This window comes from Sapajus apella, unplaced genomic scaffold, assembly GCF_009761245.1.
Source record: "Sapajus apella isolate SASKATOON/1434 unplaced genomic scaffold, GSC_monkey_1.0 scaffold1, whole genome shotgun sequence".
In the NCBI taxonomy this organism is placed as follows: Eukaryota; Metazoa; Chordata; class Mammalia; order Primates; family Cebidae; genus Sapajus; species Sapajus apella.
In genome coordinates, this window is record NW_022436941.1 from 21,130,204 (window position 1) to 21,151,664 (window position 21,461).

The following is a 21,461-nucleotide window of genomic DNA, read 5'->3' on the forward strand; positions in this document are numbered from 1 at the left end:
AACAACTCAGATTCAAAGCAATAGTGGTCCAATATAACCATGGGAGGGGCTAAGTATATAACATAGATTAACAGAGAATATAGCATCAGAATATGCAAGAAAAGTTATGGAAAGAGTAATACAAGTTACTTTTCCTTAAAAGTTATCCCTCAGTTTGAATTCCAACATCTTCCCCATCTATATAAACATGTATAAATTATTCACCTACTCTAATCCCCTTCTGAAAGATATAATTTAAGTGCCTTGTAAATACTAAGTACTCAATAAAGGTTAATTTCCTTTATAAGGAGGGATTGTTTACTCTAGAACACCACAGTGATTATAACTTTATATTCATAGATGATTGGATCTATTTATGCTTAATTATGCATAGAGTTCATAGTATAAACTATGGGCTTAGTCCTCATCTAATTCTCAGTTTTAAAGAATCTTGTCAGCATTTGGATATGAGAGAGGGCTTAACAGGTGTATTAGTTATTATTACTGTTTAACAAATCACTCCAAAACCTAGACAGCTTAAATCACAAGCATTTCTTTAATATCTCGGTTTATGTGGGTCAGAAATCTGTGCATAGCTTAGCCAAATACTTAAAGCTTGCAGTCTCTCAAAATGTATCTCACAAGGCAATCAAGGTGTCCACTTCAGCTGCAATCATTTCAAAGCTCATCTAGGGGAGGACCCACTCTGAGTTCACTTCTGTGGCAGTAGGCAGACCTCAGGCTTTTGCTGGCAATTGGCTGGAGACATCAGTTCCTTGCCACCTGGACCACTCCATAAGGCCACTGACAGCATGCAACTGGCAACTCAGAGTGAGCAAATGAGAGAGCAAGAGAAGACTCCCCAAAAAAGAAGCTACCAACTTTTTTAAAAACTAGACTTTATGTTTTAGAGCAGTTTTAGATTCATTAAAAAATTGGGCAGAAAGTATAGAGTTCCTACATACACTCTGCTCCCCCCTCCACACATACAAACTCCCCCACTATCAACGTCCCCACCAGAGGTGTACATTCGTTACAGTCAGTGAACCTACATTGACACATCATTATCAATGTAAGTCCATGGTTTACATCAGGATTCACTCCTGGTGTTGCACATTCTATGGGTTTCAGCAAATGTGTAATGACATATATCCATCATTATAGTATCACACAAAGTTTCTCACTGCCCTAAAATTCTTCTTTGCCTATTCATTCCTCCCTCTCCCCTAGCCCCTGACAACCATTGATCTTTTTATTTCATTCATAGATTTTCCTTTCTCGAATGTTGTATAGTTGAAATCATACAGTATGCTGCCTTTTTCAGATGGGCTTCTTTCACTTAGTCATAGGAATTTCAATTTCCTCCATGCCTTTTCATGGAAGTGCATTGACTCCCTTGGCTCTCCTAATACCCTGACCCTTTTCTGTCTTACTTCCTTGTCTTGCTTAGACTCCATGACCCATCATTACAATCCACAACCTTGCTTCTCTTTTCCTTCTATCATGCCCTCCTAGTTTTCAAAGAAAACTTTGAAGTTTTCCAGTTTAAAATGTTTTCTAACTTCTGGCATTTCTTTCTTGATGCATGAGTTATTTACAAGTTTGCTTCTTAATATCAAACAAGGAAATTTCCTATTAATCTTTTTGTTAATGATTTTTAGCTTCATGCATTATTATCAAAGAACATTCTCTGATTTCAAGCATTTTAAATCTATGGAAGCTGGCTTTATGATCCACCATACTGTCAATTTCAACAGTGAAGATGAAGCTCTTCTTTTTTGAAAGTGTTGAATAATAATCCATTGCGTGGATGTGCCACACAATGGATTATTTTTCTTTCAGAAAAAGAAGGACATCTTGTTGCTTCCATCTTTGGCAAGCCATAGTCCTTTTGTAACCTAAGGAAGTGAGTTCCCATTACTCTTTCAATATGTTATTAATTGGAAGCAAGTCAATAAGTCCACCCACTGCTCAAAGGGAAGAGATTGTACAAGGGCATGGATACCAAGAGGGAAAGATTGTAGGGACAATTGTAGAGACTGCTCACCCCACCAGGAGAGATAAATGTTTACAGCACCTTGACCATGCCCAAGCAGCCAGGCCAGTTAAAGAATGACCTGTACAGGCCAGGCAGGGCTGCTCACGCCTGTAATTCCAGCACATTGGGAGGCTGAGGAGGGCGGATCACGAGATCAGGAGTTTCAGATCAGCATGGCCAACATGGTGAAACCCTGTCTCTACTAAAAATACAAAAATTAGCCAGGCGTGATGGCAGGCACCTGTAATCCCAGCTCCCTGGGAGGCAGGAGAATCACGTGAACCCAGGAAGCAAAGGTTGCAGTGAGCTGAGACCGCGCCATTGCACTCCAGCGTGGGCAACAGAGCGAGACTCTGTCTCAAAAAACAAACAAAAACAAAAAACAAAAAAATAATGCCCTGTACAGAGTCCGTACCTGTGAAAAGAGTATAGTATTCTTGTTTTAATGTCACATAATTTACCAAAGTACTGAAAACTTTAAGCCACACAGCAGATGTACTTGGCCCTATTGAGAATAATCATAAAGCAATGCATAGCACTTTAAAAATGGCTGCCAGCTCATTTTCCTTGAAAAATAGAATCTATTTCTGGCACATTTTCTTGGAGAGCTGCCCATCCCATTTAAGTTTTCAAAAAAGGGACCTTTCTATTAAATTGTCATTTGTTCCACTCCTGTCTGTGCTGCAGAGTAGAGCATGTTACAGAGAATATAATATGCAATAAATAAAATAATTCCAAAAACATTACAAACATATATTACATCGCTGAAGCATATGCATGAATTCAGATCCTATGTTTTATTTTTTGTAGGGAAATTTTATATTACTTACCCTAGGCTGAAGTGAAAGAGTAAAATTCTTGTGCTTTCTTTCCTTCCCAAATCGTGTAATTCCTGTACTAACCCAATATTTGGTGGAAAAGGAAGCTGGCTTTAGTTTGTGAAGCTATATATTGGCAGGAACCTTGGATATACATGCATATTTACTTTATACAATTGAATTCCTTAACTCTCTGAGAAGTGTTTCCAAATACACATAGGCCCTCTTTCTTTGTGTCCTTAGATTATTACAAACTAATTATATTCTCATGTTGAACAACCCAGTGATTTATGCAAACACAGTCTGTGATAGAGAACACTGGCACCACATGGCCACAAGAGGGAGTAAAGAGCCACAGAAACATCAGCGTTTTTAAGGCTAGGCGCTACTACCATTCCCGAGAAAATAGAGAACGTTTGTTGTTTCTATCTGCCTCACTCTCTTTTTCCTTCTAGTAATTCAGAGGCTTTCTTCTGACCAAAGGCAGAGCCAGTATCTACAGATGTCGCTGTTACGATGAGGCAAAGTTAGCCGGGAGCAGCTTCTTTCTCTCCCTGCTGTCCCGGCTGACTTCCCCAAGGAACACTCTCCAATACCAGACGACCAGCGGTGGGCTCCTGTCTCAGTGCTGAGGGTCCCTTCCAGGGCCTGTCTCTGCTCTCTGATTTGCCACCAGAGCCCAAAAATCTGGTTTATGGGAATACTTGCTATGTTGAACGCTTCAAGTGCTGCTTAAATTGATTTATCATGGCACTGAAGCAATTAGATGATGTACAGAACAACGAGTCACTTTCAAAGGCCCACAGTAAGCACTCAGTAAGAGGAGAAAAGTCAGATTGAGGGCCTGGGGAAACACACCTTCCTCGAAATGACATAAATGGAACACCCCAATTACACTCCCCATCCAGGGGACGTTCTAAAACCAAACTCCATAAATGGTGGCGTGTTCTACCTAATTACCATACAGGGTGTTTTGGGATTTGTTTTGGGATTTTGTTGTTGTTAAATTCAGCCTGGACAAAGGAGTGATGACTAGGGCTGAGTAAGATAGTTTTGTCCCTCAGCAGAGTTACTCAGAAGCTGCATGCAATATGTCAGGCGAAAAATACAGGCAAGCGTCAACACAACGGGAGAGAAGTCATGACTGAGACATGGAAGGACGATTCCCTGAGTTCTGGCTGACGCTTACTCACACACACGGATTCATCAGGACAGGTTGCCAAACTACCAGGGAAAAAACTGAAAATAAACTGCCAAATGTCTGCCACAAGAGTTTATTTTCCTACTACATTTCTCTGCTAACTCTTCTCCAAACCATTCCAAGAGTTATGCTGAATGGAAATTTCTTTTAAACACTGCCAGAGAGGAACTGAAGTCTCACCTTGATGGTGGGAGAAAAGGTGGGAGAAGGGGAAAACAGTAACAGAGATGCCTTAAAGCAGAGAGGACTGGAGGAAGAGCAATGGCTAAATCCTTCAGTGTGCGAACACGCAGCTGGGCAAAGGAAAGAGGGTGCAGCCAAGGGCCTTCGCTACAGCCGTCTCGAAAGTTTGAAGGTGCACATTGCAACTTTGGAGACCCATCACATCCAGCATCTTGGAATCCTCCAGCAGAGTTCAGATCCAGACTTCTCAAACCCCCTGATCTCCCCACTCCAACACCCTTCTGCTCTTAACACTGGTCCCTCCTACACAATGCTCATTTATTACGGAGAATTTGTGCTTCCAGCTCACCATAAACTTGTATTCCTGCCATGGTATATGTTCCTTACGAGCTTGAGACCTGCTTGAGTCAATATGATTTTATACCTGGGCCCCAAGCCTCAGGGACATCTGAGAAAGAGGCCAGCCTTGTACTCTAGCTGAGAAATCACTGTCAAGAAGACTTATCTCAGAAGCCTCAGCCAAAGAGGATGAAGTCCCGGTGGCTTGTCATTATCCATCTCTGACCCAATCACGGCAGTCAAGGGAATGCGAAGCTTTGATTGGTCAAACGTGGGTCACATGCCACCCTTAGAGCTGGAAATCGGCTCCACTGGAACCCCCTGCCTTGAGTGTGGAAGTGTAGATTCCCCCTGAAGGTTGGAGGCTGTTTCAAGTAGAGTAAGTGGATGCTGGGCAGCCAAGAAGCAAGACAAATCCACCTCAGTCACTTTCAGCCCTTCCCTCCCAGTAGTCTAGCACAGCCCAGGTGACTACGGAACTTTGTGCATTTGAATAGAGAGCAAATGGACTCGGTGTTGTGCGGTGTGGTGGCCCTGACTCTCAGCAATCACGTACTGGTTGGTCTGTGTGATGAGGATCATTAGTATTCATTTGCTCAGTACTGTTTCAGTCTCTGCCCATATCTTTAATTAATTTCCAGTCACCAAGTCACACACAGAGACACACACACACACACACACACACACACACACACATACACACACATCTCAAGGAGACAAGCCAAGACAGTGACAACATTTGATGAAAACAACACAGATCTCAGATAATAACTGTCAAGGTGATAAGGGAAATTTCAGGAATCCCTGGAGTGGTAGAAGATATTCATTACCGCTGTCTTTAATTTGCCATAGTCCAAGGCATGCTATCAATACAAAATTTACATAAAATAAGTCATTTGTTTCAGGTAAACATATTGAGTTCCCTCTTTGAGCATTGTAATAAAATAGAGTAATTACCTTTTACTCCCATCTGGTTCTCTACATGTAATCAAATCAATGATTAAGTGGTTCATTAGAAAGAAGCCATTGTCCTTCCTAATGAAACATCTTCTCCAAATTTGCAGAGTAAAAAGCAGAAATAATGAAAATATAACAACATCCTTTTTCCTCCAAGTGATGCAGTTGTGTGCAGTCCTCTGTCGCGTGCCCCTGGAAAATCCCACTGTCAGCCTTGTGAGTGATTCTGGGAGTACTGACTCCTGGGAACTAGGTCTCCTGATGACCTCAGATTTTCAGTGGACTACTGTGAGCACGGGGGACACAAGCAGAGGCGTAGGACTCGCATCTTGCTAGACTTGAGTGTGCACAGGCAGGGGGACATCAGCGTGCACAGTGGCTACAAGAACAGCACTGGATTCAAACCAGCCGCCACTATTTACAGCCGTGTGTCCTTCAACAAGTCCTGTCTTTCTGAGCCCGAGTTTAGTCACCTGTAAAATGATGGTAAGAGTTCCCACCTTCTGGAGTTGTGACAGAGATAGGACAGTCTGCAAGAGCGTTTAGCTTACTGCTGAGCACATGGTACTAAATGAAGATTCGTCTGGATTAGGCTTTTTGATTTGTGTTCTGTGTTTTTTTTTCCATTTGTGACCAAGAGGCGAAACTTGGCCTGACAGTTTCCTTCCATCAGGAGAAGGTCTGTCACTAAGAACTTAACTGAGCAAGGGAAACGCTATCAGATAACCTGGCCCCTCACTGAGACAAAGAAACAACCAGTATACGTTTTCTTTTGCCTACCAACTTGAAAGAGCTAGAAAACAAATCTGTGAATCTAAGAAATGTTTCGAAAATCCAGAATCCTCTTTCTAGAGAGTTGGTGCTTCTAATTTGACTCTAATTCTGATTCAAAGATGTGATATGATCCATCATTACTCAATCCAAAAAGGAAACATTTAAAGCATTATTAATAGTGATAGCTTCTGTTTGTTAAGGATGTACTTGACACCCTATTCTGAATGTTTCATAGAAATTATCTCCTTTAATGGTCCTTTGAGTTAGGGCATTTTACAGATGAAGAAACTAAGGTTCAGAGAAATGACAAACTTTCCCAAGCTCCAGCTATTAATTCAAGCTTATGTTCTTAACTTGAGGATACTTTGCAGAGTTACAAAATAAATTAATGATCACAAATGCTCAAAAATAACAAATCTTGATTTAAAGCCACACATTCTTGTGATACTTCCGGACAGACTTCAGCTCTGAGTTCTGGCTGGTCTGTCTCCACTGCCCATACCAGATGCTCTCCAGGCTGTTTCTAAGCAAAGTGTTCATGGACTAGAGGTTTCTTAGTCCTAAGACTAAGGCATATGGAAGAATGACAGGCATGAGCCACCATGCCTGGATAATTGTGTGTATTTTTTTCTTTAGTCCTAAGAAACCTCTAGTCCATGAACACTTTGCCTAGTATTCTCTGTTCTCTAAAAGAGCAAGAACTTTCCATAGGGAATGCAAAATCGACGTAGCAATCATCCTGTATCAATAAAGAGACTTCACTCAAATAGGCTTAAGTAAAACAAAAGAACCAAAATGTACTGTCTTTTGAAACTGACGAAGCCCAGGGGAAGGCTGGCTGAAAGCCCAGCTCAGATGACAGCATCAGGGCTCCCTTGTTGTCCCTCTCTTGGCTCTGCCTTCCAGAGTCACTTTTTTCTCAGGCTGGCTCTTCCCTCACAGGAGCACATTGACTGCACGAATCTCCAGGTTGCTAACCTCATAGTTTCAAGTTCAGTGGAAAGAGGAAGTGTTTTCTTTCTTTTTTTTTTTTTTGAGACGGAATGTTGCTCCCGTCGCCCAGGCTGGAGTGCAGTGGCACAAACTCAGCTTACCACAACCTCTGCCTCTCGAGTTCAAGTGACTCTCCTGCCTCAGCCTCCCGAGCAGCTGGGATTACAGGCATGCATCACCACACCAGGCTAATTTTGTATTTTTAGTAGAGACAGGGTTTCTCCATGTTGGTCAGGCTGGTCTCGAACACCTGGCCTCAGATGATCCACCCATCTTGGCCTCCCAAAGTGCTGGGATTACAGGCATGAGCCACCGCACCTGGCCAAGTGTTTTCTTATCTGTATCTCAAGCAGAAGTCCTAGGTGCTCTACAGTCTATCCCGATTGCATGGTTCCATTTTGTATTTACCCTGAATCAATCCTTGTGGTGAAAGGGATAAAATGCTATGATTGACCAGATCCAGCTCACATGCCCAACCATTGTCAGAAGTGATGTCAGCACGTGGATAGAGAGTTGAGGAAGGGTGGTAACTCTGAAGAAAAACCACGATGAGTTTTTTTTTTTTTTTGAGACGGAGTTTCGCTCTTGTTACCCAGGCTGGAGTGCAATGGCGTGATCTCGGCTCACCGCAACCTCCGCCTCCTGGGTTCAGGCAATTCTCCTGCCTCAGCCTCCCGAGTAGCTGGGACTACAGGCACGCGCCACCATGCCCAGCTAATTTTTTGTATTTTTTTAGTAGAGACGGGGTTTCACCATGTTGACCAGGATGGTCTCCATCTCTTGACCTCGTGATCCACCCGCCGGCCGAGGCGAGTTTTTTTTTTTATTTGGTTTTTTGAGATGGAGTCTCACTCTGTCACCCAGGCTGGAGTGCAGTGGTGTGATCTCAGCTCACTGCAACCTCTGCCTCCTGGGTTCAAGCGATTCTCATGTCTCAGAGTCCTGAGTAGCTGGGACTACAGGCGCGAGCCACCACACCTAGCTAATTTTTGGTATTTTTAGTGGAGGCAGAGTTTCGCCATGTTGGCCAGACTGGTATTGAACTCCTGACCTCAGGTGATCTGCCTGACTCGGCCTCCCAAAGTGCTGGGATTACAGACATCAGCCACTGCACTCATCCCAGGACATTTTTAACATAGAACAAGGAACCGATACTGAATAGTAAATGTAAACAATCACAAATATACATGACTCTAGCCCCAAATGCCCTATACGTTTAGGGATTCAACCATATATATTTTTAACTAAACTCCAGGCATATGGAAGAACAGCAATATATAACTTTAGAAATCAGGACAATCTAAAATGCAGGCCAGATAACCACTGCTAACATACGGGCAGAGTTCTTATGTTCTGGCAAAGTATGGATTTAATCAGTTAATATAAAGCACCTTTCACTCAGCAATTATTATGCGAGAATTAATATGTGAATCCAGAGTAATGTAACAAGTGCCAATCATCCTTCTCCCCCCTCCCAGCCCGCTACCCTCACACACTTGTTCCTGACCTTGGAAATTCCAAGATTTAAACAGAGGAGCCACAATAGAGACTAAAGGAGGCAGAGGTAAGCAGATAAGTTTCAGCTTGTCCTAAAGAGTTAACAGAGGAGAGAGGCTCTTGTCAGATGGTGCCCATATGGTTTACATATTGTGTATGTGGAATTTATGTAAAGCTACAGCCAGAGACAGGGGTGATGCAGAAGGAACCGACCAATCACCTTTCTTGGAGCTGGAATCCACCAAGAACATGATCTCAGCCAGACATCGGGGAATGAGAAGGGTCATTGTTGAAAGGAGCCAGCAGAATGTGAAAACGGAATTCGGTTTCAGTCGGATGAAACCGTTAGCTTGGTTAAGTGTGTTATTATATTCCAAAGTAAAAAGAAAGACATGAAAATGATAACTGGCGGATATTTTCAAAATGAAAATTAACGTTTCTAAATCTTCTTCACATAAAAACTGCTAATTTAAAATGCTGCAAGGATTAAGCAAGTCTTCTAAATAAATTCACTCTGCATCAGATTTCTTCTTTAAAACAGCCTGGATGTTTGCTAAAGTGAGTTTCACATCTAAAATTCAACCACTAGAATGTTCTTAGGAAAGGCAGCTGCCAACTACAGAGGTATCTCAGCCCAGAGACCTGGCTTCAGCCCACACTCAGCACCACACCATCACTTCCACGTCCCCATCCACGTCCTCCGGGCAATGACAATGACAGTGATGGTGGTGGCGATGACCAACAGTAATTGAACGCTTGCTATATGTGAGGCACTCTTCTTTACACAAGTGCTTCACGTGCATTCTATACAAATACTACAATGATCTCTACTTAACAGATGAAAATAATGAGGGGCAGAGAAAATAAGAAACCTAAACAAGATCACAGCCAGTTAGTGATTCCCCCTTCATATGTTTAACAGTCATCTGATCCGTGGATATGATAGTATAGGTCTCAATGTTCTCACTTTCAGCAACAAGCTAGTTGCTACATCTAATAAATATCAGCTTTCTAGCTTGAATATTTACATAAGCACGCCACACATAGGTAAAGAGAGGACTAAGGTGGAGTTAGACAATTTTTTGATGACAACTTTCTTTGACCCACCATAGAACATTCTGCAACTGAACATCTGGAACCAGAGGAGAATATGGAAGATTCACCTCAGCCACCCACCCTTCTGGGAGTGCCAGGGTGCTGTGCACAGAGCAGGGGTCTCAGTGTCAGTCCTGGGTTCAAGCCCTTGCTCTGCCCCCGACGAGCTGTGTTGCTGAGGAAATGTGTACTTTTCTCAGTGTCAGTTTCTCTTCTATAAAAGGGAATGATACCACAGCCCTACGTTAGCACATAGCAAATGGTTCATGATAATGACATCCTACTCAGAGTGGGGACGTCTGAATTCCGAGATCACTAAGAGAAGGTGACTGCAGAGGGAACGGAAGTGACTGCACACAGGAAAGGATTCAAGTTAGAGGTACTAATTTTATCTCTGTGAGAACTAATCTTGACTACCTCAGATGTGCCACTTTGTCTTTTCTGGAACAAATAATAATTTTATCATCTGTGAGAACTCATGCCAAAGTGTCCCTTGATACACTCTCACTTGTAAACAAAAGTCTCCAGACGGGAACTTGCAGCAGCCCTGCTCCTAGTGAGAAAAAGCAGCGTGGGACCGGCAGGTCAACTGGCCTCTATCACCACCCAGACTATTTCAGAAATGTCACTACCTGAGATACTGAAAAGCTGATGGTGGTGGTTCATTGCACCTTGGGGAAACAGCATGTAACCATCCCTGTTCAAGCTCATTAGTCTTCATCGTGTCTGCTTCCCCATCACCGAAGTGATCCCTGAAAACAGCTGTTCCTCCCTTCAAAAGAAAAACCAAGGGCCAGGTGCAGTGGCTCACCCCTGTAATCCCAGCACTTAGGGAGGCTGACGCAGTCTGATCACCTGAGGTCATGAGTTCGAGACCAGCCTGGCCAACATGGCAAAACCTCATGTCTACTAAAACTACAAAAATTGGCTGGGTGTAGTGGTGTGTGCCTGTAATCCCAGCTACTCAGGAGGCCAAGGCAGGAGAATCGCTTGAACCCAGGAGGTGGAGATTGCAGTGAGCCAAGATTGTACCACTGCACTCCAGCCTGAGTGACAGAGCGAAAGTTCCTCTCAAAAAGAAAAAAAAGATGGACCAAAGAGAAACTAGACAGAGTCGGGGATTAGCTCGGTTGTTTGTATTTCAGCATATACTTGTAAGCACCATGACCATCATCATTCCTCAACAGTATTTGGTCATTGGTGTTTATCAGGCCTCAGAAATATTGCTGGCTTGATTGCTGACGTTAGGCTCAAGTTAACAAGGAGCCGAGAGTGGTATGACACTCATGTTTGACTCCACACATGCCTGGGAGAACATCCTCATGGAGTTTGCTGCCTAAAGTTGGCCGTCAGTCAATCTCAGAGATTATTTTTAAATATTTGATGAATCTTATGAGTCAAAGAAACCAGACACAAAAGAGTATACATATATACTGAAAGATTCTGTTTACGTGAAGTTCAAAAATAGGCAAAACAAATCTCTAGAAGTCAAAATAGTGGTTACCTTAGGTGGCAAACTTCTGGGTGATAGAAATTTTTGCTTTTTAATGTGGTTGCTAGTATGTTTACTCTGTGAGAAATTTCTCAAACTGTATGCTTATGATTTTCTGTATTATACTTCAGTAAGTTTACTGAGAGGAAAAGGAAGAAGATGATGGGGAAGAGAAAGAAGAAGAAAAGAGGTAGAGAAAGAAAGAGAGAAGAGAAAGGAGGCAAGGAGGAAGAAGAGGGAAATGAAAGAAAGAACAAAGGGAAATAAATGGAATTTAAAACAAAAAAGCAAGCAAAAAAAAAAAAAAAAGCACCTGAAAAGTCATTCAGAATCATAATTAAAATCACATCATGATATCACTACCCACTTATTAGAACAACTCAACAATAATGGCAATGTCAAACAACGGCAAGGACATGGAGAAACAGAGTCTCTCATGCATTGATGGTGTGAATGTAAAACGGCACAGCCGCCTTGGAAGAACGTTTTTGTAGTACTTACCATACAATTCAGCAATCACTTTTGGGTATTTATTCCAGAGAAATGAAAAACTATGTTCACACAAAAACTTACAGATGGATATTCATAGAAGTTTTATTCATGCTAGAAAAATACTGGAAACAACCCAAATATCCTTCAATGTGTGAGTGGTTGAATAAACTCTAGTGCATCCACGCAATAGAATGCTGCTCAGCAATAAAAAGGAATGCATTACTGACACATGCAACAGCCTGGCTGCATCTCAAGAGTATTGTGCTTAGTGAAAAAAGCCAACTGAACAGAGGACAGTGGTATGGTTCCATTTACAGAACAGTGAAAACTAAGTAAGTCTGTAGTCCAGCACCAATACACCCCTGTCAATTCCTGGTTTGCTATTGTGCTACATTACAGGTCACCATTTGACAAAGCCGGATGAAGGGGACACAGGACTCTTTGTACTATTTTTACAACATCTTATGAGTCTATAATAATTTTTTTTAAGTTTAAAGGAAAAAGAAGAATCTCTGACCCTGTCCAATTTGAATTGGCCACACACATGTTTATGAATGCCGCTTCCTCAGGCAGGGCTGTGAGTTGGGAACTCCTGCAGTTTAGTGTGAAGCACGGTCAGTGGAAAACACGTCTTCCTTGGAAGCACATTTACAGAAAATACTCACAAACGATAAGGAAAAGGAGCAACCAAACCATGCTTCTTACACACTCTGGTTGATCTTTTTTGCTCCTCGGGCTCGTGATGATTTATGTGACGAGAACCACATCAACTTAGAACTCAAGGCTCTTTTCCTAAAATGGGAATCTTTATATATGAATGGGGAGATCTTCTTGGATGTTATGAGAACTAAACAGTGGCATTAAAGATAAGCTATTTAGGGAAAACATCTGTTTTGAAATTAGCATTGGGAAAAAGTCTGAAAGCTTAGTTTGGATTAAATTCCAAACTCAATCTTGGCTGACAGTAACCAGAAAGTCAGAGCCTCTTACCAAGACAGTACCTTTCCCTTTCCTTAAGCTAAAGGAGTTGGGGGCCAACGTCCTGTTGGTGGGGTTTTCTTTTAGCGTCTGGCGGAGGGGAGCGTGGCAAAGGCTACTTGAAGGCAGAACAGAGCACACGTCTTTCTCAACCTACTAATAAAAGCTAAATTGATTCCAAACATAGGGTAGATTCTTAAGCAATCAGCCACATTTATATTATTGCTCTTGGTTGAAATCAGACAATTTAGTCAAGAGGTTAGAATTTTTAAAACTAAAACTGAAACTACAAAAGCCCATATTTTTGTAAAATTCTTTCATGAATCAGCATGTATCAGGAAGTCTTATAACTCATTCAAAAAAGGACCTTGCACTCCAACTCTCTGAATGTAACTGAATGACAAGAAAAAGAGCCTTGTCTTGTCTGGAGCCCCAGAGAAAGCCACTAGGGATAAGTTACAGCCTGAACTCCCACACTGAGCTTCGTCTGCAGGGCTGGGTTCCTGGGCTTGATCACCAATCATCTGCTGCAAGAGGACGGATTGTTCTGTTAATGTTTCTTCTCCAAGACTCAGGGAGCTCAGGGTCATCATAGGGACAAGCGAACAGACAGAACCAAATGGTGAGCAGTACTCACTCATTGGTCTGGGCCGATGGCATGGCTGGTCACAAAGTGAACCACTTCAACCATGTACTTCCATGTCCTGGCCTGAGGGGTCAGGGGACACACATATACTTCACTGAGCACAAGGATAAAAGTCAGAGTTTATACAGCTTCACAAATTAGGCTGCAATCTAATTTCTAGATAAATGATTTTAAAATGTTAAGTGTCTGCCATGTTGCTGTTACGGAGATAGTCCCAAGGATCAAAATGTTAAATAAGCTGTTACTTAAATGTTGATTAAAAATGAGTTGGCTGTGGTGGCAAGTGCCTGTAGTCCTAGGAGGCTGAGGCAGGAGGATCGTTTGAGTCCAGGAGGCCGAGGCTGCAGTAAGCTATAATCACACCAGTGCATTCTAGCCTGGGCCACAGAGAAAAACCCTGTTTCTTAACAAAACAAACCCCAAAAAGTGATTAAAATGCTATTTGACATTCTTCTCTTCAGTAGAATTTGTAATCTACATTTTGCCATGGGCTCATTTATAACCATTATTATTTCAAATGAAAAAAAAATGACTTACAAACATTTTTTCTTTTTCTTTTTTTTTTTTTTTTTTGAGACACGTGTTGAGCTGTGTTACCCAGGCTGGAGTACAGTGGCAAGATCCTGGCTAACAGCAACCTCCGCCTCTGAGGCTCAAGTCATCCAAGCCATCCTCCCACTTCTGCCTCCAGAGTAGCTGGGACTACAGGTGACCGTCATCATACCCGGCTAATTTTTGTGTTTTTAGTAGAGACAGGGCTTTGCCATGTTGCCCAGGCTGGTCTTGAACTTCTGGGCTCAAGTGACTTGCCCAGCTCAGCCTCCCAACGTGCTGGGATTATAGGTGTGAGCCCCTGGGCCCAGGCCCATTTTTTATCTTACTTACACTGCCTCCCCCACCTGCCGCCAACATACACACTGGCCATTGATTTTGAAAAAGAAATCAGTCACCACTTTGAGCTTCTTGCATTTAAAAGTTTCTTTTCTTTTCTTTTTTCTTTTCTTTTTTTCTTTTCTTTTCTTTTCAGATGTAGTCTGTTCTTGTCCCGCAGGCTGGAGTGCAGTGGCGCAACTTGGCTCATTGCAACCTACACCTCCTGGCTTCAAGCAATTCTCCTGCCTCAGCCTCCTGAGTAGGTGGGATTATAGGCGGCCACCACCAACCTGGCTAATTTTTGTATTTTTAGTAGAGATGGGGTCTCACCATGTTGGTCAGGCTGGTCTTGAACTGCTGACCTCAGGTGACCCGCACCCCCCACCTGCCTCAGCCTCACAATTTTTTTTTTTTTTTAAGGCAGAGTCTCACTCTGTTGCCTAGACTGGGGCGCAGTGGCATGATCTCGGCTCATTGCAACCTCAGCCTCCTGGGTTCAAGTGATTTCCCCTGCCTCAGCCTCCCGAGTAGCTGGGACTACAGGCACCACCACCATGCCCAGCTAATTTTTTGTATTTTAGTAGAGATGAGATTTTACCATATTGAACAGGATGGTCTCCATCTCTTGACCGCATGATCCGCTTGCCTTGGCCTCCCAAAGTGCTGGGATTATAGGCGTGAGCCACCATGCCCGGCCTTAAAATATCTTTAAAGCTCAAAATAGTGTTTGAAAATTGTTACATTGGAAAGCCTATGCTGGGCTAAGAAAGGCTTTCTTAGGCTCATCTGCATCATAGGAAGCCCAGTTGCATCGTGGGAAGCCCAGTTCGGTATTAAGTTACTGTGTATTGTAAGTGGTCCCACCAGTCAATAAAGAAGTAGGTGTTACTGTGTAGCTCCAGGGTATAGCCTGGTGTTAGGCACACAGTAGCTCTTCAATCATCATTCCTTGAATTACATAGATGAACTCGTCAGGACTCACATGTTCACGTGGACAAGCATGTCGCTAATAACTGCATTCAGGTTAGTCTACTTTATTTTATATATTTGTTACCAATTAAAAACCAACTATTGACCAGGCACAGTGGCTCATGCCAGTAATCACAGCACTTTGGGAGGCAGAGGCAGGTGGATTACAAGTCAGGAGATCAAGACCATCCTGGCTAACATGGTGAAACCCCATAGCTACTAAAAATTTTAAAAATTAGCTGGGTGTGGTGGCACACGCCTGTAATCCCAGCTACTCAGGAGGCTGAGGCAGGAGAATCACGTGAACCCGGAAGGAGGAGGTTGCAGTGAGCCGAGATCACGCCATTGCACTCCAGCCCAGGCAACAGAGTAAGACTCCGTCTCAAAAAGAAACAAACAAACAAACAAAAACTGTTGTGTGAAGAACTCCAAACTTCCTAAGTATTCTACTGTCTTTGCTGGAGCCAAGAGGGTGGGATCTAGGCTCCAAAGGTGGCCTCAGAGAGGCATGCACCCCAGAATTCATGCCCTTGTGTAGTTCCTCCTGTACTAAATACAGGTGAGCCTGTGCGCAATAAAGGATTAACTCAGCAAGACTGGGCAGTTCTAACCCTGCAAATTCCAAAGAAAGGACTGGCCCTTGACTAGTTCTTGGGAGATATTCTCTAAGCCCTTGGAATATAGTGCTTGATAAGAGTGCTTTTGTATACCTGAGGCTTGGGCCATGACAGATTGCTTATGCTAACAAGGTGATTTATGATATTCACCTGGAGCTCTGGGCCATCCTGTTTCAGTTTGACTTCTGGAGGGGCTGGAGCCTGAATAACTAAAGTTAGTCATGTGAGTGATCCATGCCTCATTAACAACCTTGGACACCAAGACTCTGGTGAGCTTCCCTGGTTGGCAATATTTTGTACATGTTGTCACACATCATTGCTAGGAACATTTTGTGCTCTCTATAAAATTCTACTGGATGAGGCTAGCTGGAAGCTTGCACCTTGATCTCTCCTGGCCTCTGCCCTATGCACTATCTTCCTTTGCTGATTTTATTCTGTATCCTTTCACTATAAACCATAACTATGAGTATAATAGCTTTTCTGAGTTGAGTCCATCTACAGAATCATCAAACCGGAGGGCGTCTTGGGAAACCCAATATAGCCTGTGATTTGATATAAACGGTAGAATGAGGCAGAAACGATACTGTGCCTGTTCTGGGTATAAGCTTAAAAATGCCTGGAAAGTTCTGCTCTTGCCCTTTGGGGTGCTCTTAGTAAGTAGCAAGTAGAGACCATGGGGGAGAGGAGAGGCCCAGTCATCCAGGTGTCCTGGCCAAATCTTTTAAAGACTCCAGTCCCAGCCATGATCTGACCACAACCACGTGAGAGACCCCAAATAAGAAAACTGCGCAGGTGAGCCCATTCAACCCACAGAATCATGAGAGGGAACAAAATGGTTGTTGTTTTAAACCACTAAATTTTGGGGTGGCTTGTAATACAGCAGTGGATAACTAAAACCAGCATGAATAATCAAATAATTTAAGACAGAATTTAATTCATTAAGAAATTATACATAAGTAGGTGCCAGAAATCACTACTTTCAACAACTCAACCCAAAACAATTTTCCTAAATTGAAAGCAAAAACTAATTTTTTTTTTTTTTTTTAAGGAGACTGGAATTGAACAAAATTCTCTCAGGCTGCTAAAGTCTGTTGCTTCATTTATTTTAGACTCAGGATTCTTTTCATTGCTGATTCGGAAATAGTGAAAGGCCACCGGTAAACAATACCTCATATAGGAATAGCCTTCAGGAGGCTTCAAAGCCTTCTATGTTTTAAAAAATTTTATCTATAAAATAAGAATATGAGGTAATTGCTTTTATGCAAATTTCAGAGACAACATGAGCAAGCTCCCTGACAGACAGAAGCTGGACATCCTGGTTCCCTGACTGCTCCCGCACATGCCCTCTGTACCCGGCTGGGTTCCACCTGGCCACCCTCCAGTGTGTCTCCCAGAGGAAGGCATGCCAAATTCCTGACACATGGCGTTTGAAAATACCATGGAACGTTTCCACTCGTGGATTTCACCATGTTCTCCAATGAGTATTTCAGCAAGCTAAAAATGTGACTCCTCAGTCATGAGAACACCAAGTCCACATGATTCGGGAAGAGCAATAATGCTGGAACTTTGATCTAATTATCAGCAAGTGCTCTTCCAGGAGATTAAATGTCTTAGAATATTTTATAATTTGCTTAGCAGGTATTTATCCTTTAGTGAAAACCAGTGGTCTTTGTCAGCAAAAGATGCTGACAAGTCATTTACATGGCTAAGCGGTCATTCTTGCTGGCCCGATAAAAGCCCATTTTTAGGAAGATTAAACCTGAGCCTCTTATAAAACATCAGTTATCTCAGATAATGGTAACAATATAGCTATTTATACTCTGGGTTTTTATTTCCAAGCCTTGTGTTTCAACTTCCCATGAGGCAGTTTTAAATGAATTAATCCCTCTGTAAGCTTTTGAATGGAAAAGCCAAAGTAGAGAGAAGCGTATTTGTCTTAGATCATTTTACAAATCCAAACATACTTTTAAAAATCAAATCGTCTTCCTTGTGTTAAGAACAAAACCCAAGTGCCTGATCAGCTACTTCGTTTTCACGAGGCAGAAATACAGTTATGCTGCTGGTGTTGGGGAGGCAGAGAATTTCCTCAACCATGCATGAAGAAAGATAAGCGGGGCCTTTTCCACTGGCTGTCTAATCTTATAAAGATCTCATGGAAGTTTGGTGGACACAGAGCACAGTTCTTTATCCTTGAAGAACATTTTCCAAAGCACAGATGTTTTTCTCTTAATCATGAATGCCGGCTCACTTGTCAGCAGATGGTACGATTTGGGACTGGCTTGTTCCATATAATGGGCTGATGTTCTTTGCTACGTGGAAAACACATCTTTGGCTAGACAGCAATGAATCAATTATTATACAAAAAAATGTTTCCATTTCTGGAATTTCCCTGAGATAAAAATATCTTTCTGGTTTTGGGTATACCTAAGTGACCGTGAGGACACTTAGTAAAAGAAAAAATGGATTTTCAATACTTCGTGGTGATGGTGATTATATGGGATTATAAGTACTTAAAGATTTTCTTGTTGTATCATTTTGGAAACAAAAAGTTGACTCATGTTCTGGTTAATGCTTCAATATTTTCATTACGGAGTTTCTATAAAGTCTTTATCTGAATCACAGAAAATATGATTACTTCAGAGGTAGGATAAAATTTTGTCATAAACAGCACCGTGTACTAAAACCTGCTATGAGCTTAACAAATCACATAGAAGTTTAATGCTCAGGAATGCAATATATCAAGTAAAACACTAAAAAGTTCAGCTAATTTAGATAATGCAAGTGTGAAAATGCAAGAGTGACTAAAAATTTTAAATATTATCATTCCTATTGACATGCTAAATAAGTTTTTGTTGGAGTATTTTAATTTCCTAGCACTTGAATAGCACTTTTTTTCTACGAATATTTCATCATTTGGATAAACATATTCTTTTATTTACCATTTGTCAGGTTTTGTATGCTAAATTGCAACTGCTTATATACTCTCATTTATCTTAAGGATAAATTAAAATTCTTAGTAATAATCCAACTGACTTGTACAAATCACAAAAAGTACTAATTTAAGCCTTTGGGGCTTAAAAATTTTTTTGTGTGTGTATTCACATGGTGAGAGAAAAAGAACTTTCCAAATAATTGTGAATGAGATACTGTTATATAAGAGTTTATAAAGCAATATTTCGGTATGACTGAAGTTCCTAACTCATGCTATACATTTTTTTTTTTTGCCCAGGCTGGAGTGCAATGGTATGATCTCGCTCACTGCAACCTCTGCCTCCCAGGTTCAAGCAATTCTCCTGCCTCATCCTCCTGAGTAGCTGGGATTACAGATGTCTGCCACTACATCCAGCTAATTTTTTGTACTGTTACTAGGAACAAGGTTTCACCACATTGGCCAGGCTGGTCTTGAACTCCTGACCTCCAGAGATTCAACCACCTTGGCCTCCCAAAGTGCTAGGATTATAGGCGTGAGCCATCACATCCGCCCCATGCTTTACTTTTAAACTAAGTTTGAGTTTTACATGAAAAGCTTAATAATCAGAAAAAGGCTATTTTTTAACTTACTTGCTCAAATACTTTGAGCCTCCAAATCTGGAAAACAATGTTGAAGTCTGAAACCACTGTCATGCCTACGCTGGGGAGCACAGTACTGAACTGCTGCTTCCTTGTCTGTCTTGGTGAATGCACATGAAGTGCCTTGTAGTCCTCTGAACCCACCGCCACTAGGGACTGCTGTAGGCGAGGAGCTCCCTGCACCTCAGAAGTCAATGTTCAAAGTCATCGTGAGCATGAAAGTGACGTTCCACAAGGGACAGAAAGATGAGCCACAAGATGCCCCCAAAGTAGGAGTCATGTTGAAAACTTTCAAAAATGTCTTGTACAAAATCTACCCAGATCTTTAGAGAACAGGCCAGACCTATAGTGACATAGGTACTGCCTAAAATGTCACTATATGAGGAAACATTTCAGCAGCATACTGCCCACACTTATCTGAGCCAAGGATGTTTCTAGAATTGCCTTCAGCCATACCATCTTCAAGTGAAAATAAGGTTTTATACCTATTCTGTGTGACCTCAGGAAATTCCTTCTCTTGCCTTAGTTTCCTAATCTATAAAATGGTGAAGATTGGGACAGGAATTAAAGAGTTAATGTGCCTGGCACATAATACAAACACTGTGTGACTTGTCCATTAGTATTATCATCCACTCATAATTTTTGCAGACAAGCCATCAGCACAAAATCAAATCAATTACAACACAACTTCCTTTCAAAATGTGAAGAGATACCATTTTATAAAAAGGTACATAGGACCCCCAAATTAGTCTTAACTTGGGTTAAATTTATCTGCCCTAAACACATGGGGATTCTTCCCAGCTCCCACATTCCTTGCCACCCTAAATGCTCAAGGGGAGTCCTACTGTATTAGAAATAACTTGCTAATCATGACTTTGGGCCTGATCCTTCCAAGGCATGCTTTCCAGGCACAGGACTGGTAAGGAGATGGGTCCCCTCCGGAAAATGCTGAGAAATGGTAGCAAACAGGGTTACCTCCTTCAGTCTACTCCTCACTGCCTTCACTCTGTGGGAGGTGAAGCGTTGCTCCCCCAATCCCATGCACATTTCATTGCTAGGCTGCTGGCACAACCCTATGATCCAGCATGTCCATAGATCCAGATTTCTCCCTTTGTATGTCTTCTCTCTCTGGTTGGTCCTGTCTATAGCTAGACAATGAGCAAGACGCATCCATCGACTGCCCAGGCCCTTCATTTCCCATGCCTCTGCTGAGTAAGAACTGCAGAAATAACATATCCAGTCAGTAGCTCACACCCCATCACACTCTCAGCCTTCACATGTGAAAAAACAGCTGCTCAAAGGCGGCTGCTGAATTCCATTTATAAGCCACTCAGCAAGTTACGAAGCTAGAGGGGTCATTTCTGTAGTCACTGTGTTATTATTGTTAGACATAGTGAACTCCAAGTTTCTCTTCAAAGAATCAGTACGTCAGTATGTTCAGTTCTTTGTCCTCCATGTTAAAGTTTAACTTCCATGTAGTTTCAGTAAACAACCTTTTCCACCAGTTCTATTCATAACTGTTTCCCCAGTCCCCTGCTTTGACCTAGGACACCCCTGGCTACTTGCTCTGACCTGCCTGTAATCATCCTTCCTACCAAACTGCCCACGCTGCCACTCAGGCTCATACCCCTGCTCTCTCTAAAATAGCCAATCAGGATTAGTCTAGACTATGCAGTCTCACCCTAGCCAGTAGGGGAACAACACAGCAGCAGGGGCAACCTCTGTCAGGAATAAGTACCCCTTTCCCTTCCTTGTCCAAGTGTGCACTCACCATTGTTCCATCTGTGAGCTGCACCCTTCAATAGAAGTAAATTGCCTTGCTAAGGAAATTTATATTCAAGTTCTACTTCTCTTGTGGCACTGGAAATTTTACATATAACACTGCTACAGCATATACCGCCCAGCTACTGGCTCTAGGAAGTGAGAATGGTACTTTCAGTTCAAATCTTG